The sequence below is a fragment of the Ambystoma mexicanum genome, chromosome 9 (assembly GCF_040938575.1).
Source record: "Ambystoma mexicanum isolate Mex_15411 chromosome 9, UKY_AmexF1_1, whole genome shotgun sequence".
Lineage (NCBI taxonomy): Eukaryota > Metazoa > Chordata > Amphibia > Caudata > Ambystomatidae > Ambystoma > Ambystoma mexicanum.
The window spans coordinates 1,551,816,408-1,551,834,019 of record NC_090931.1 but is presented as its reverse complement, the minus strand read 5'-3'; the positions used below and the strand labels follow the sequence as shown (position 1 = coordinate 1,551,834,019).

General features: G+C 47.7%; 1 protein-coding gene across 1 annotated transcript in view; it reads right to left on the bottom strand.

Moving 5' to 3' along the window:
* LOC138489502 (zinc finger protein 345-like) overlaps window positions 1–17,612 on the bottom strand; it is a 124,781-nt gene that overhangs the window by 15,611 nt on the left and 91,558 nt on the right. The window lies entirely within an intron of this gene.

Here is a 17,612-nt window from a genome sequence, read left to right as displayed (position 1 = left end):
CCACCCTCATACCACAGGACATGCTGCATCTGGCAGACCGACCATGTACTCCACCCTCATACCACAGGACATGCTGCATCTGGCAGACCGACCATGTACTCCACCCTCATACCACAGGACATGCTGCATCTGGCAACCCGACCATGTACTCCACCGCTCTTAACACAGGACATGCTGCATCTGGAAGAATGAACATGTACTCCACCATTCATACCAAAGGACATGCTAGATCTGGCAGAACGACCATGTACTCCACCGCTCTTAACACAGGACATGCTGCATCTGGCAGAACGACCATGTACTCCACCGCTCTTAACACAGGAAATGCTGCATCTGGCAGAATGAACATGTACTCCACCGTCATACCACAGGACATGCTGCATCTGGCAGAATGAACATGTACTCCATGGCTCATACCACAGGACATGCTGCATCTGGCAGAATGAACATGTACTCCACGGCTCATACCACAGGACATGCTGCATCTGGCAGACCGACCATGTACTCCACCCTCATACCACAGGACATGCTGCATCTGGCAGACCGACCATGTACTCCACCCTCATACCACAGGACATGCTGCATCTGGCAGACCGACCATGTACTCCACCGCTCTTAACACAGGACATGCTGCATCTGGCAGAATGAACATGTACTCCACCATTCATACCACAGGACATGCTAGATCTGGCAGAACGACCATGTACTCCACCGCTCTTAACACAGGACATGCTGCATCTGGCAGAACGACCATGTACTCCACCGCTCTTAACACAGGACATGCTGCATCTGGCAGAATTAACATGTGCTCCACCCTCATACCACAGGACATGCTGCATCTGGCAGAATGAACATGTACTCCACGGTTCATACCACAGGACATGCTAGATTTGGCAGAACGACCATGTACTTAACCGCTCATACCAGAGGACATGCTGCATCTGGCAGAATGAATATGTACTCCACCGCTCATACCACATGACATGCTGCATCTGGCAGAATGAACATGTACTCCACCGTTCATACCACAGGACATGCTAGATCTGGGAGAACGACCATGTACTCCACCGCTCTCAACACAGGACATGCTGCATCTGGCAGAATGAACATGTACTCCACCGCTCATACCACAGAACATGCTGCATCTGGCAGAATGAACATGTACTCCACCGTTCATACCACAGGACATGCTAGATCTGGCAGAACGACCGTGTACTCCACCCTCATACCACAGGACATGCTGTATCTGGTAAAATGAACATGTACTCCACCGTTCATACCACAGGACATGCTAGATCTGGCAGAACGACCATGTACTCCACCTCTCATACCACAGGACATGCTGCATCTGGCAGAATGAACATGTACTCCACCGCTCATACCACAGAACATGCTGCAACTGGCAGAATGAACATGTACTCCACCGTTCATACCACAGGACATGCTGCACCTGACAGACTTGCCATGTACTCCAACGCTCATACCACAGGACATGTTGCTTATGGCAGAACCACCATGTACTCCACCCTCATACCACAGGACATGCTGCATCTGGCAGACCGACCATGTACTCCACCGCTCATACCACAGGGCATGCTGCATCTGGCAGACCGACCATGTTCTCCACCCTCATACCACAGGACATGCTGCATCTGGCAGACCGACCATGTACTCCACCGCTCCTACCACAGGGCATGCTGCATCTGGCAGACCGACCATGTACTCCACCCTCATACCACAGGACATGCTGCATCTAGCAGACCGGCCATGTACTCCACCGCTCATACCACAGGGCATGCTGCATCTGGCAGAATGAACATGTACTCCACCATTCATACCACAGGACATGCTAGATCTGGCAGAACAACCATGTACTCCACCACTCATAACACAGGACATGCTGCATCTGGCAGAATGAACATGTACTCCACCCTCATACCACAGGGCATGCTGCATCTGGCAGAATTAACATGTACTCCACTGTTCATACCACAGGACATGCTGCATCTGGCAGAATTAACATGTACTCCACCGTTCATACCACAGGACATGCTGCATCTGGCAGAATTAACATGTACTCCACCGTTCATACCACAGGACATGCGGGATCTGGCAGAACAACCATGTACTACACCGCTCATAACACAGTACATGCTGCATCTGGCGGGGGCCGCCAAACTCAATCAAGGGATTTTCAGGATAGTGCTGCACACCAGTAACTCAATAAGCAGACACTGAGGCTAGGTTAGACTCCCTAAAGGACTAACCAATCCCGGAAGGAATACAAGGGAAACTGTGAAAGAATCAATCGGAGTCAACCTGACAAAATACTCCATGGCCTCAGGAGTATAAAAGGGGTTGGGAAAGCTCATTCAGTGTCATTGACGCAGGAGAAGCAGATGTACTTGCTGGTACTACCTCGAAACAAGGGGACATTGCTAGAGAGAAGAGTACTGGAAGGAATGCTGTCTGGTGGAAGGCAGCGCAAACCTGGGGAGGGTGGGAAGAGAGGAGAAGAGCTACTAAACCATATATGCCCTCAAGGAGTAAGGCAGAACAGAAGCGTACAACAGCCCCCCTCAAGTCCTTGGGGAATTGGAAAGCATGAACCAAATATGTTCCACCTGCGACCCCTAAGGAAGGACCTAGGCCTTTGACAGGAGGCATAGGGAATATCAGCTTGCTGTAAAGGACCTTGATTTAGGGAGGGTGGGGAGGAACCTGGAGGTCCAGGAGGAACCTGCTCTGAACCCGGGAACCCGTTGTGAATACAGAATACCAAGGTCCAGGATGGACCTATTGTGAACCCCGAGGGCCCAAAGGTCCAGGGAGGACCTGTTTTGAATCCTGAGAAACCCAATATGTAGGAGAGACCGGAGGAGAAAATTGGGTAACCAAAGGTATAAAGGAAAAGCCTCCAAGTGAACTTTGCAAGGCTCTGGATAGGCTTCAGAAGAGAAAACTGTAGAGCTGGAAGATGTCTTAAGACATGTGGTGAAAGCAAAGAGGATAAAGGAACCGGTACACTGTAACTTCTGAAGAAACCTTCTGAGGAGCATTTGTTTGTTTTGGTTTAGGGCTTGTGAAGAACCCTTCCCAGGAACAGTTGTTTGGTCTGTCTTCCCAGGAACAGTTGTTTTTTGGGCTTAGGGCTGGTGAGGAAACCTTCCCAGGAGTATTTGTTTGTGTTGTTTTAGGGCTGGTGAGGAAACCTTCCCAGGAGCAATTGTTTGTGTTGGCTTAGGGCTGGTGAAGAAACCTTCCCAGGAGCAGTTGTTTATGTTGGCTTAGGGCTGGTGAAGACACTTTCCCAGGAGCAGTTGTTTGTGTTGGCTTAGGGCTGGTGAAGAAACCTTCCCAGGAACAGTTGTTCATTTTTGCTTAGGCATGGTGAAGAAACCTTCCCAGGAGCATTTGTTTGTGTTGGCTTAGGCCTGGTGATGAAACCTTCCCAGGAGCAGTTGTTTGTGTTGGCTTAGGGCTGGTGAAGAAACCTTCCCAGGAGCAGTTGTTTGTGTTGGCTTAGGGCTGGTGAAGAAACCTTCCCTGGAGCAGTTGTTTGTGTTGGCTTAGGGCTGTTGAAGAAACCTTCCCTGGAGCAGTTGTTTGTTTTGGCTTAGACCTGGTGAAGAAACCTTCCCAGGAACAGTTGTTTGTGTTGGCTTAAGGCTGGTGAAGAAACCTTCCCCGGAGCAGTTGTTTGTGTTGGCTTAGGCCAGGTGAAGAAACCTTCCCAGGAGCATTTGTTTGTTTTGGCTTAGGCCTGGTGAAGAAACCTTCCCAGGAGCAGTTGTTTGTGTTGGCTTAGGGCTGGTGAAGAAACCTTCCCAGGAATAGTTGTTTGTGTTGGCTTAGGCCTTGTGAAGAAACCTTCCCAGGAGCAGTTGTTTGTGTTGGCTTAGGGCTGGTGAAGAAACCTTCCCAGGAGCAGTTGTTTGTGTTGGCTTAGGGCTGGTGAAGAAACCTTCCCAGGAGCAGTTGTTTGTGTTGGCTTGGGGCTGGTGAAGAAAACTTCCCAGGAGCAGTTGTTTGTGTTGGCTTAGGGCTGGTGAAGAAACCTTCCCAGGAGCAGTTGTTTGTGTTGGCTTAGGGCTGGTGAAGAAACCTTCCCAGGAGCAGTTGTCTGTGTTGGCTTAGGGCTGGTGAAGAAACCTTCCCAGGAGCAGTTGTCTGTGTTGGCTTAGGCCTGGTGAAGAAACCGTCCCAGGAGCAGTTGTCTGTGTTGGCTTAGGGTTGGTGAAGAAACCGTCCCAGGAGCAGTTGTTTGTGTTGGCTTAGGGCTGGTGAAGAACCCTTCCCAGGAGCAGTTGTTTGTGTTGGCTTAGGGCTGGTGAAGAACCCTTACCCGGAGCAGTTGTTTGTGTTGGCTTAGGGCTGGTGAAGAAACCTTCCCAGGAGCAGTTGTTTGTGTTGGCTTAGGGCTGGTGAAGAAACCTTCCCAGGAGCAGTTGTTTGTGTTGGCTTAGGGCTGGTGAAGAAACCTTCCCAGGAGCAGTTGTTTGTGTTGGCTTAGGGCTGGTGAAGAAACCTTCCCTGGAGCAGTTGTTTGTGTTGGCCTAGGCCTGGTGAAGAAACCTTCCCAGGAGCAGTTGTTTGTGTTGGCTTAGGGCTGGTGAAGAAACCTTCCCTGGAGCAGTTGCTTGTGTTGGCTTAGGCCTGGTGAAGAAACCTTCCCTGGAGCAGTTGTTTGTGTTGGCTTAGGGCTGGTGAAGAAACCTTCCCTGGAGCAGTTGTTTGTGTTGGCTTAGGGCTGGTGAAGAAACCTTCCCAGGAGCAGTTGTTTGTGTTGGCTTAGGGCTGGTGAAGAAACCTTCCCAGGAGCAGTTGTTTGTGTTGGCTTAGGGCTGGTGAAGAAACCTTCCCAGGAGCAGTTGTTTGTGTTGGCTTAGGGCTGGTGAAGAAACCTTCCCAGGAGCAGTTGTTTGTGTTGGCTTAGGGCTGGTGAAGAAACCTTCCCAGGAGCAGTTGTTTGTGTTGGCTTAGGGCTGGTGAAGAAACCTTCCCTGGAGCAGTTGTTTGTGTTGGCTTAGGCCTGGTGAAGAAACCTTCCCTGGAGCAGTTGATTGTGTTGGCTTAGGGCTGGTGAAGAAACCTTCCCTGGAGCAGTTGTTTGTGTTGGCTTAGGGCTGGTGAAGAAACCTTCCCAGGAGCAGTTGTTTGTGTTGGCTTAGGGCTGGTGAAGAAACCTTCCCAGGAGCAGCTGTTTGTGTTGGCTTAGGCCTGGTGAAGAAACCTTCCCAGGAGCAGCTGTTTGTGTTGGCTTAGGCCTGGTGAAGAAACCTTCCCAGGAGCAGCTGTTTGTGTTGGCTTAGGCCTGGTGAAGAAACCTTCCCAGGAACAGTTGTTTGTGTTGGCTTAGGGCTGGTGAAGAAACCTTCCCCGGAGCAGTTGTTTGTGTTGGCTTAGGGCTGGTGAAGAAACCTTCCCAGGAGCAGTTGTTTGTGTTGGCTTAGGGCTGGTGAAGAAACCTTCCCAGGAGCAGTTGTTTGTGTTGGCTTAGGGCTGGTGAAGAAACCTTCCCAGGAACAGTTGTTTGTGTTGGCTTAGGGCTGGTGAAGAAACCTTCCCAGGAGCAGTTGTTTGTGTTGGCTTAGGGCGGGTGAAGAATCCCTTCCCAGGAGCAGTTGTTTGTGTTGGCTTAGGGCTGGCGAAGAAACCTTCCCAGGAGCAGTTGTTTGTGTTGGCTTAGGCCTGGCGAAGAAACCTTCCCAGGAGCAGTTGTTTGTGTTGGCTTAGGGCTGGCGAAGAAACCTTCCCAGGAGCAGTTGTTTGTGTTGGTTTAGGGCTGGTGAAGAAACCTTCCCAGGAACAGTTGTTTGTGTTGGCTTAGGGCTGGTGAAGAAACCTTCCCAGGAGCAGTTGTTTGTGTTGGCTTAGGGTGGGTGAAGAATCCCTTCCCAGGAGCAGTTGTTTGTGTCGGCTTAGGGCTGGCGAAGAAACCTTCCCAGGAGCAGTTGTTTGTGTTGGCTTAGGGCTGGTGAAGAAACCTTCCCCGGAGCAGTTGTTTGTGTTGGCTTAGGGCTGGTGAAGAAACCTTCCCAGGAACAGTTGTTTGTGTTGGCTTAGGGCTGGTGAAGAAACCTTCCCAGGAGCAGTTGTTTGTGTTGGCTTAGGCCTGGTGAAGAAACCTTACCCGGAGCAGTTGTTTGTGTTGGCTTAGGCCTGGTGAAGAAACCTTCCCAGGAACAGTTGTTTGTGTTGGCTTAGGGCTGGTGAAGAAACCTTCCCAGGAGCAGTTGTTTGTGTTGGTTTAGGGCTGGTGAAGAAACCTTCCCAGGAGCAGTTGTTTGTGTTGGCTTAGGGCTGGTGAAGAAACCTTCCCAGGAACAGTTGTTTGTGTTGGCTTAGGGCTGGTGAAGAAACCTTCCCTGGAGCAGTTGTTTGTGTTGGCTTAGGGCTGGTGAGGAAACCTTCCCAGGAGCAGTTGTTTGTGTTGGCGTAGGGCTGGTGAATAAACCTTCCCTGGAACAGTTGTTTGTGTTGGCTTAGGGCTGGTGAAGAAACCTTCCCTGGAACAGTTGTTTGTGTTGGCTTAGGGCTGGTGAAGAAACCTTCAGTGGAACAGTTGTTTGTGTTGGCTTAGGGCTGGTGAAGAAAACTTCTGTGGAACAGTTGTTTGTGTTGGCTTAGGGCTGGTGAAGAAACCTTCCCTGGAACAGTTGTTTGTTTTGGCTTAGGGCTGGTGAAGAAACCTTCCCAGGAGCAGTTGTTTGTGTTGGCTTAGGGCTGGTGAAGAAACCTTCCCCGGAGCAGTTGTTTGTGTTGGCTTAGGGCTGGTGAAGAAACCTTCCCAGGAACAGTTGTTTGTGTTGGCTTAGGGCTGGTTAGGAAACATTCCCATGAACATTTGTTTAAGCCTGGTGAAGACAACTTCCCAGGACCAGTTGTTTGGGTGGCTTGGGCCTGGTGAAGAATCCTTCCCAGGCTTAGGGCTGGTGAAGAAACCTTCCCAGGAACAGTTGTTTGTGTTGGCTTAGGGCTGGTGAAGAAACCTTCCCAGGAGCAGTTGTTTGTGTTGGCTTAGGGCTGGTGAAGAATCCTTCCCAGGAACAGTTGTTTGTGTTGGCTTAGGGCTGGTGAAGAAGCCTTCCCAGGAACAGTGGTTTGCTCTGGCTTAGGCTAGTGAAGAAATCTTCCCAGGAACAGTTGCTTGTTTTGGCTTAGAGCTGTTGAAGACACCTTTGCAGGAACAGTGGTTTGTGTTGGCTTAGGGCTGATGAAGAAACCTTCCAATGAAGAGTTGTTTGCTTTGGCTTAGTGCTGGTAAAGAACCCTTCCTAGGAACCGTTGTTTGTTGTTTGCTTTGGATTAGGTCTGGAGAAGAAACCTTTCCAGGAAACGTTTACGTTGGCCTAGGGCTAGTGAAGAAACCTTCCCAGGAGTATTTGTTTGTGTTGGCTTAGGGCTGGAACAGTTGTTTGTGTTGGCTTAGGGCTGGTGAAGAAGTATTGTCAGGAACAGTTTGCTTTGTATTAGGGCTGGTGAAGAAACCTTCCCAGGAACAGTTGTTTGTTTTGGATTAGGACTGGTGTAGAAACCTTCCCAGGAGCATTTTTTGTGTCGGTTTAGGGCTGGTGAAGAATCCTTGCCAGGGACAGTTGTTTGCGTTGGCTTATGGCTGGTGAAGAAATCTTCCCAGGAATAGTTGTTTGTGTTGGCTTAGGGCGGGCTGGTGAAGAAACCTTCTGAGGAAAAGTTGCTTGTTTTGGCTTAAGGCTAGTGAAGACACATTCCCAGAACCAGTTGTTTGTTTTGGCTCAGGGCTGGTGGAGAAACACTCCAAAGAACAGTTGTTTGCTTTGGATACATGCTTACATCTTTTGTTTTCACCGCATTTGTTTACTTCGGATTTTATGACCCGGATTGCCTATGGACTTGCTTGCTTCACAGACATTGTTTTGGATTTCTGTTTACAAGGCCTTACAGTAGAAGATCAATCTTAGGCGTACTTGTGCCGGCGGGAATAGGGATATATCCTGTGCTGGACTTGAGACTGCCTGCAGCACGTGTGGGACATTAGGCGTCCTTGTTTCGGCGGTGTAGGTGGTATTCTTGTATTTCTTGGATTTTCTTGGACTTGTTTATGTCATCAAGGCTACGTCATTCCTGTTCTGCTATTTACAACAAGAGACTCTGCTCAAGGACACACGGGTAAGAAAAGACTGCTAGAATGATCATTTCTACCTAATCCCATAATAGTCATTGTCTTACTTTGGTCTCGTATTGTTTCCTTAGTCTTGTTTCCATTCCCACTGCTGTCTACGCCATGCCTGATGTATTATGCACACTTTTGTTCACAGACAGGTGGGTTACCATTTGTCATTTATGATACTTGTACCGTCAATTACAATAGATGTTAACCCAGCGTTTTCTTTGCAGCCATCGGGGTTCCCGTGTGTCCTATTCATCTCCCAACCATCTTTCAACCAATTGAACGCTCAGTCTGTTCTTAAGCCCACCGGAGTATTACATTGGTGGGAAGAACTTGTTTACTGCACTACGAGTTCAAAAGCTCCTTCGTGGTTACAAGGCGCTTGGCTCTGACAAGGAGCTTGGCTCTGACAGAATCAGAAGCCTTTAAAATGGACACAGCTGGTAATCCCCTGGCTACTCTGGTTCAATTGGTGGTTGATTTACGTGCTGACAAGCAGACAGCACATGACGCCACTCATCGCCGCATTGATGACATGCAGGTGGGATTGAGGGTCGGCGTTACTGAGCCTCCATCGATAGCCGCAGCATCCGGCTCTGGTTCAGCCGGTGCCCAGGCCAGGCCAGAGACGGTAGCTGTATATATGGCAGCACAGTTTCCATTGGCCCCTCCTGAACGCTTCTTAGGCGATCCCAAAGCCTTCAGAACGTTTATAAATCAATGCAGACTGCATTTTCTATGTAGACCGACATCATTCACCGACTCGACTACCAAAGCTGCGTTTGTCTTGTCTAATTTGGGTGGTACGCCTGCAGTCTGGGCCAATCCTCTTTTGGAACAGGGAAGCCATTTGTTATTTGATTGTGCCGCACTTATAGAGGCACTGTATGGGAGGACAGGTCCAAGGAACCCCCACCTCCCCTGCAGCCCCCCCCCTTGTGGAGTCCATGGCTCGTCAAGGGTCCCCCCTGCCACCAGAGCCAGGTGGCGGGTGAACCACTGGCTGCAAACACTGACCAAACATGCTGTATTAAGCTAGGCCCTGGAAACCATTTTGTGAAATCAAAATGCAATGAGCCCTTTGCGCCGCAGCGCGGCCCCCACCTTGGGAGAGTTCTCACTTGTCCCCGCGGCTGTGGCTCCCTGGTAGATCCGCTGAGAGCCCGTTCCCACGAACAGACGGACATGAGCTAGTGCTAGACGCAAACACTAACATTCACCTTCCACAGTGTATCACTGTCCTCAGTATGACACGGCCAGCAGGGCCAGGGTGGAAAAGAACTGTAAAATGGTCTCCCGACAAAAGTAGAGCCCCCAAATACTAAATGAGCAAACTGCCTGTGATGAAACTCTTCCCTCCATGACCTTTTTGATAAAACATGTAACCTCCATGAAGATGGCAGAATGTGTGTTTATATGGCATTGTGGGTGAAGTACCCACATCCCCGTAGCTATGTGCAAATGGTAAAAATGTCCCGGGGTTTTTATGTTATAAGTTCCGCCGAGAAGAATGTACTCCAAGGTCCCATGCCATAACTGAACTAATGCTGCTAGAGTGCAAAGGAAGACAAGTGCAACCACATTGGGAGCTCATGTAAATTGTGCACGGAAAATGCACAAAATGTATTTGAGTGTCCAAGCTCACCATGTGTCACTGCCATCAGTCTCATTGGCCAGTTGTTCCTGCGTGCTCCACCAACCTTAATACTTCCTTGCTTACCATGCATGCATAAAATGTAACAAAATGTTGTGGTTATTAAATACTTAACATATAGTTATCAACTGCAAAATTGGTATAGGTAATGCATTTGAAATGGTCATGTAAAGGCACTAACAATGTAGAAAACATAAGCTTTGAAAAGACTCAATGAGTATTGTACATTATATGAATGTTTATGCCTCTTCCACATAATCTGCAACACACAAGGAAAATACCATTGTGGGCATATGCAAGGCCATTCCCCCTTCCTCCCCATTGAAGCCTGCCAGACGGAAAGCAGAGGCCTGTGCTGCTCTGCCTCACCTCCCCCAATCCGGCTGGAGCCGCTTCAAGCATTCACGTTCCCTCTCAGCTCCAGGGCCGCAGCCAGCCACCTGAATTATTTATAACCCAGCAGTAAACCCCGGCCATAAATGCAGGCAAAAAGGTGCCCTTTCTTAGGCTCCATGACCCACCAGCTCACCCCAGGTTAATGGCCCCTGTAAAATTAGGGCACCCAATATTATAGCAACACTGTAGGAACACATTCATAATGACATCTAACGAGACATGATAACTTGGACAGCTCGCCCCTTGCCCTGAGACCCAACCTCGTGACCTATGATACCCGGTCAACAGGATGATGGTAACCATATATTGATGTATTACCAAAGGACCCCACTCAAGGTGCATTCCTCCTGTGTTGCATTAACCTGTAGAATAACCTATTGGAAGATTTACCGGGGAAGATAATATTGCAATATTGAATGAATGCGGTGTGCGTGGCCTTAGGGCAGAAAGCCAAGAAAGACGTTCGTCAATGACACTGGCCACGCCTGGCACAACAGCACCGCCCGGATGAGCCCAGCTGACCTGCCCGGCCCACGTTGGCAACCAGTGACGTCCGCCAACCACGGCGCAGCACATCACAGATGCACCTATAGTTAGTCGTCGCCACCCAATCCCCACAAACATGTGTCCCCTATAGTTTTTAGGTTCTTAGGACGTATTTTGTAAATATATACGCCTGTCTTTGCTAATGTCAGACAGAGCGCTCTCGGAGTTTGCAGAGTCCTTTGCATGCCCTATTTTGACTTATATAAACTCCCATTAAGCTCACCCGCACTTTGTCTTAGGCTTATTCCCTCTGGCAGAGTCCATTATTGCCTCTCATTGGGGGGGGAGGATCGTGCTATCTGGGGACACTCGCCTTCAGCACTCACAAAAGTCTTTGACACCAGATACAAATCTCAAGCCACCGATCTAGAGCTGCTTAACCTACAGCAAGGTCATTCCTCCCTTTTGACATACCTTGCTAGATTCAACCAGCTAGTAGTTGAAACCAACTGGCCGGATGAGAAGAAGGCGGCTTTGTTCTATAAGGGTCTATAAGTCTCACTCAAAGATACCATTGCTACGGTACCTGTGGTACCTGCCTCTTTTCCTGATTTTTTGGATCTAGTTCTCCAGATCGATGCTCGAAAGGCGGAAAGGAAGGGGGAGAAGAGGACTCTACGTCCTGTCCCAGTCAACCTTACGAGTTCTGTCTCGGGCAATGGGGAACCCATGCAAATAGGGGCAGTAAGAGGACCATTGTCTAGGGAAGAAAGAGAAAACCGAAACAAGAACAATTTATGTTTTTACTGCGGTTCATCTGGTCACTTTTTATGCTCATGTCCCAAGAAACCAGTGAAATCGGGAAACGCCAAGGCCCGGGAATAGAGGGAGCCCCTATGCCGAGCACTGGTTTTCAGGGCTCCAGCTTTTCCGTCCCCTTCGTGATTAGTGTCACCCTTGCATGTCCTGAAGGACAGCCCTAGCCCTCCAAAGCTGTTTTGGATTCCGGAGCAACTGGAAATTATATAGATAACCAGTATGTCAGGTACTGGGACATACCACTTGTATCTAAGGAACAACCTGAAGTGGTCAATGCGGTTGATGGTACCACGCTTCTTTCAGGTCTGGTAACTGAATCCACTGTGCCTCTGACCTTGGTTACAGACAGTTCCCATAGCAAAGTTATTTCGGTTGATGTTATTTCTGATTTCGACTCATTTTAGGATTACCTTGGCTTAGAGTCCATAACCCCCTTGTTTATTGGGTTACCGGGTCTGTCTCCTTTACCTCACTGCATTGCCTAGATCATTGTGGTCCATCAAGCTATATGCAGGGCAACCCATGTCAAGCTCTATTGGAATCAGCTTTGGTGGTTGGTGGCATCCTCAATTTTTTTCTATGTACAACTTTGTCTTGTCTTACCATCCAGGGGTGTTGCACTCCAAAGCAGATGCCCTATCTCGGCTACATGGAGAACCGGAACCCCGGTTACAGGAAGGTCGCCTCCTCTTGCCCAACCAGGTTGTATGTGGCTGTACATTACAACCCTCATTGAAAACTGCCATCCAGCAGTGGGACCTAGGGGGTCCTCCGGAACTGGACGACCTTAACATGGATGTGGTTCAGTCTCTGCCATACGTGCAGGGTAAAATATACATGCCGGATTCTCATACTTGTAGAACTGCCATGTCCTGGTGTCATGACTCCATGCTGACGGCTCACCCTGGCCCTAGAAAAACCCTGGAATTACTTAAACGCTGGTGCTGGTGGCCCTCCATGTCTAAAGATATTGTTCAGTACATCGTGACTTGCGCTGTCTGTGCCCAATGTAAGACCACCCCAGCCAAACCAATGGGCCTATTGCAACCCCCACCCATACCCGCACGACCCCGGGTTATGATCTCCATGGACTTTGTAGTGGAACTGCCTATGGTTGGCGGTTTTGGCACCATTTGGGTAGTGGTGGACAGTTTCACAAAATTGGCGCTCTTCGTGCCATGTCAGGGGTCTTCCGTCCGCTCCTGTTCTGGCTGATTTGTTTCTGCGGAATGTTTTCCATTTTTTTGGTCTTCCTGATATCATAGTATCAGATAGGGGTGCAAAGTTTACCTCTCGTTTTTTGGAGGCATCTCACATAATCTATGGGCATCGATGAGAGGTATTCTACTGCATACTATCCCCAGACAGATGGTCAAACAGAGCGGCTCAATGCTACCATGGAACAGTACTTGAGGTGTCTTATTTTGCAACATCAGGAGATCTGGTTCTCAGTGTTGTCCATGGCAGAGTTCGCCTACAACAACTCTGCTCACTCCTCCACTGGGGTCTCTCCTTTCAATACAATGTATGGACAGCATCCTCGCTCCTTACCGTTGGACATTAACTCATCCTCGGATTGTCCTGCTGTTCAGTCCTGTTTCAAGGGTCTATCCTCGTTACACAATTGTGTCATGGAACATTTGACACATGCCCAGGGGCAGGCTAAGAAATACGCTGATCGCCATCGCCGACCAGCCCCGCTTTACACTTCTGGTATGCGTGTCTGGCTTTCTGCCAAGCATCTCCATATGCCAGGACGCAAAAGCCTGTTGCCTCACTTTGTAGGCCCCTATCTCATCAAAGAGGTTCTTAGTCCTCTTGTGGTCAAATTGGATTTGCCTCATTCATGGAAGATACATCCTGTTTTTCATATTTCATTGATCAAGCCATGTTCTGAGCAGACCAGACTGTCTGCCTGTCCTCCCCCCTTAATTGTCCGAGGGGTGGAGGAATATGAGGTCAACACGATCTTGGACACCAAACTCTCTTGAGGTGTTTGTTTGTTTTTGGTGGATTGGAAGGGTTACGGTCCTGAAGACCGCACCTGGGAGCCTGAGTCCAACATCCATGCTCCCGCCTTGTTGTCCCATTTCCTTGCCTCTCTGGGTCTGGGGGTGCCTTTGGGGAAGGATACTGTTAGATTACGACCACCGACCTTGTGCCCTCACTTGCCCAACAGCTTCTCAAGAAATACATTAGGAAGTAAACGTATGAACAACCCTGCGGGCATCCGTTTGAACAAAAGACTGTTTCGGAGGCATTGGGGGTTGCCGTGGCGACGCTGGCACCTGACGCGGCTTCAGTCACGTGTCCCTTTTGCCTTCCGCCCACGTGACTCCCGCGTTGCTACCACGCCAATTTAGGCCCGCCCCTTTCGCTTTCCGGCGCTTCTGATTGTTTCCTCGGACAGCAACAGTAGCGTTTCTTGTGATTCTGGTTCTACGTTATATTGACCCTTGCCTGCTATACGGATTTGCCTTTGCTTTGCCCATTTAACCCTTGCCTTTGCTGTATTGCTACGTCCCGGATTGTCTAATTGGCTCTGCTTACATCTTCTTTTTTCACCGCATTTGTTTACTTCGGATTTATGACCCGGATTGCCTACGGGCTTGCTTGCTTCATAGACATTGTTTTGGATTTCTGTTTACAAGGCCTTACATTGGAAGAAGATCAATCCTAGGTGTACTCGTGCCGGCGGGAATAGGGATATTTTGTTCTGTACTTCAGACTGCCTGCAGCACGTGTGGAACATTAGGTGTCCTCGTTTCGGCGGTGTAGGTGGTATTCTTGTATTTCTTGGATTTTCTTGGACTTGTTTATGTCATCAAGGCTACGCCCTTCCTGTTATGCTATTTACAACAAGAGACTCTGCTGAAGGACACTTGCTGAAGTGTTCCCGCTAAGCTGTGCGCATGTGCGCTTGCCCAGCTTCCTTCTGGGTGCCGCTCAGAAGATTTTTTGCAGCGCACACAGACAATTCTCACCTCTTCAAAAATATTTAATGAGGCACAAGCCACAGCAATTAATTGAAATTAGCTTTCTCATACAATAAGCAACTAGTCTTGATATTCTGCTAATTTGCATTACACTGCTATGCAAGGGTGACCGTAAACACCTACAATCCCTAACAGCAAAATACACACATAAGAGGTAAAAAACGAATATGAAAAACTGGCTCCATGAACAGAAGAATCTAACCGAGATATGCCTACACACGTTAACCAAATAATGTTCTCTCTCCAACCATGACTCCTAAGCTTGATTCTACCACACTTTGACCTTATGACTCCTAACCTCTGCCCCAGAACACATTAAGATAGTACCGGACAACCTTGACTCCTCCTCTCTTGGCTCTGCGAAAGGTTAGCAGATGTGTACCTACATCCACTTGTTTTATGTTTGTTGTAATATGAATAATGTTCACGAGCCAGAATTTCTGTTACTCATTGTGCCTTACCAAAAGTGTCACCCACACAATAAAATCAAACTACCAGCTAAAATATCGGATACTGACTGTAAGTAAGCAGGCTACCTGAATGTGTAACCTTTTCCCATACTTCCTCTTTTTAGTACATACATCACGCAAGTGCTTTGTATCAGCCCCCTTGCAAGTTAACGCATTATAAGACTAAAATATGAATTTGCCCTGTAAGGATTTTGAGAAGACAAATGTGGTGCTCCGTATCTCCAACTTTAGCACTACTAACATTACCCTATAGGTGAAGAGCAACATTGCAATATCATTTACTTTGCCTACACAGGATAGTGGGTATGGACTCTGCCTGGGATTACTCGTCCAGAGTATCAGGGCACTGGATAGCACAGGTCACTCCTTGCGGGTGATGAACAAAGCAGCAAATTTCAAAAAACAAGTCAGACTCTGCAGTATACTGAAGAAAAAGTGTTGCTTGTTTGCTAAAATATAGGAAATTCTAGTACCCTTCTAGACAACAGCACCTTCGTTTTCTTTCTATGCTCAGCTGCTGAGGGCTTTTCAATATAACCATGTGCTCTGTATCGTCTCTAGCAACTCCCTGCATCTTATTTAACTCATAACAAATAATTACAGAAGAGGGATCCATAGTTACAGACAAAGGGACTCAATATGTTGCATCTCTTGCGATTTGATGCCATCAACTTAAAAGGCATATATATATGTGATTTTATTCCACAGAGATCCACAATAAACCTCAATAAAGCTCTTGTTTAATTTGTCTAGGCTCTGGTGTGGAAGGGTGACCAAAACTATAGACTATATTATGTTTTGTGTCATTTCACTTTCTATGTCAGGGTTACAAGCAAGGCTCTTATCAGATTTTGCTCCCTACTTGGAGTCAAATGATTTTTCGGGGAGTAAAGAAGTAATTAACTTTGACACTAGGGATACTTTCTGCTTATTAAAAGATGTTCTTCCCCTTAAAATTCCTGTTGAGATCAGGCATTCATATTAGATTCCTTCCTATGCCACTGCTCTGCTGCTGGCCTCTCATTCAGAAACATATCAGCAGAGCTTTGTGGGTTCAGGGAACAAAATGTTCATTGTTTCTTGTTTTTGTTGGGCACATTTTCATTTTTAGGGAGTAAAAATGGATGGTGTATATGTTTCTTAGCTGTAAGGCTGGTGTTATCACTACCCAAAGGACAACGTAATGTGGATAGTAAGCAGAGGCACAGGAATATTTAATCATCATCTTCTGAGGTGCAGTTATTCTGATGCAATTATCATCCTTACACAAATTATTAGACGCATTTTCTCCAGGCTCTTGAATTACTTCATTAAAGTGGCACTTGAACTCCTATCAGCATGTTTTTTGACACATTGCTTTTAATTGCCACTAATCCATCGGCAAATGTTGTATTTTGTCTGAATTTCTTAACAGCCACATCCGTTTATGGCAAGAGATATTTGTGTTTTGTAGTACATGAGTGATTTTCCAGTGGCATTAAATGTTTGTAAGGTACTGTGGAAGATGTTGAAGTCTTGGACTGGTTGATGACTTTTCTGTTTAATCACATATGACATTCTATTTTAGCCTATGTGTTTGGAAAAAGTGTAAGATTTGTCAATAATTGCAGTGGCTGGGAAGAGGAAATTCCTTTCCAAACGCTCTTCTGCAACGGTAGTTCACTAAATACGCATGCTCACAAAGTGGCTGAACTCATTAGTCAGTTGCGCACATGGAAAATAATGTGCGCACAACAGCAAAACAGTTCCGCACATAGAGAAAAATAATGAGAGGGAACATTGCACACGGGTAAAAAAAAGACTGCTAGAATGATCATTTCTACCTAATCCCATAATTGTCCTTGTCTTACTTTGGTCTTGTATTGTTTCCTTAGTCTTGTTTCCATTCCCACTGCTGTCTACTCCATGCCTGATGTATTATGCACACTTTTGTTCACAGACAGGTGGGTTACCATTTGTCATTTATGATACTTGTACCGTCAATTACAATAGATTACAATAGATGTTAACCCAGCGTTTTCTTTGCAGCCATCGGGGTGTCCTATTCATCTTCCAACCATCTTTCAACCAATTGAACGCTCAGTCTGTTCTTAAGCCCACCGGAGTATTACATTGATGGGAAGAACTTGTTTCCTGCACCTCGAGTTCAAAAGCTCCTTCGTGGTTACAAGGTGCTTGGCTCTGACACTCTCAAGACCTAAGAAGCTAAATCACTGCCAGCAGCACTGTCAGGGAATGGGCTCTGGGGGACCCAGCCATAGCACCTCTCAAGACCTAAGAAGCCAAGTCACTCCCAGCAGCACTGTAAGGGAATGAGCTCTGGAGACCTGGCCATAGCAGCTCTCAAGACCTAAGAAGCCAAGTAACTCCCAGCAGCACTTTACGTTAATGAGCTCTGGGGACAGGGCCATAGCAGCTATCAAGACCTAAGAAGCTAATTCACTCCCAGCAGCACTGTAAGGGTGAATTCTCATAAATGGTTAATTTTCCTTACCTACTGAGTCCCTCAGCAGCTTTGCTGGAATTCTAGGATTTATTGTTTTCACCTGGTAAGAGTGTGAGCCTTTTTTCCCCACTCTTACATGTGTTTTGCTATGTGTATTTCTACTTTTTGTGTTATCTTGGGCACTCCAGCCACA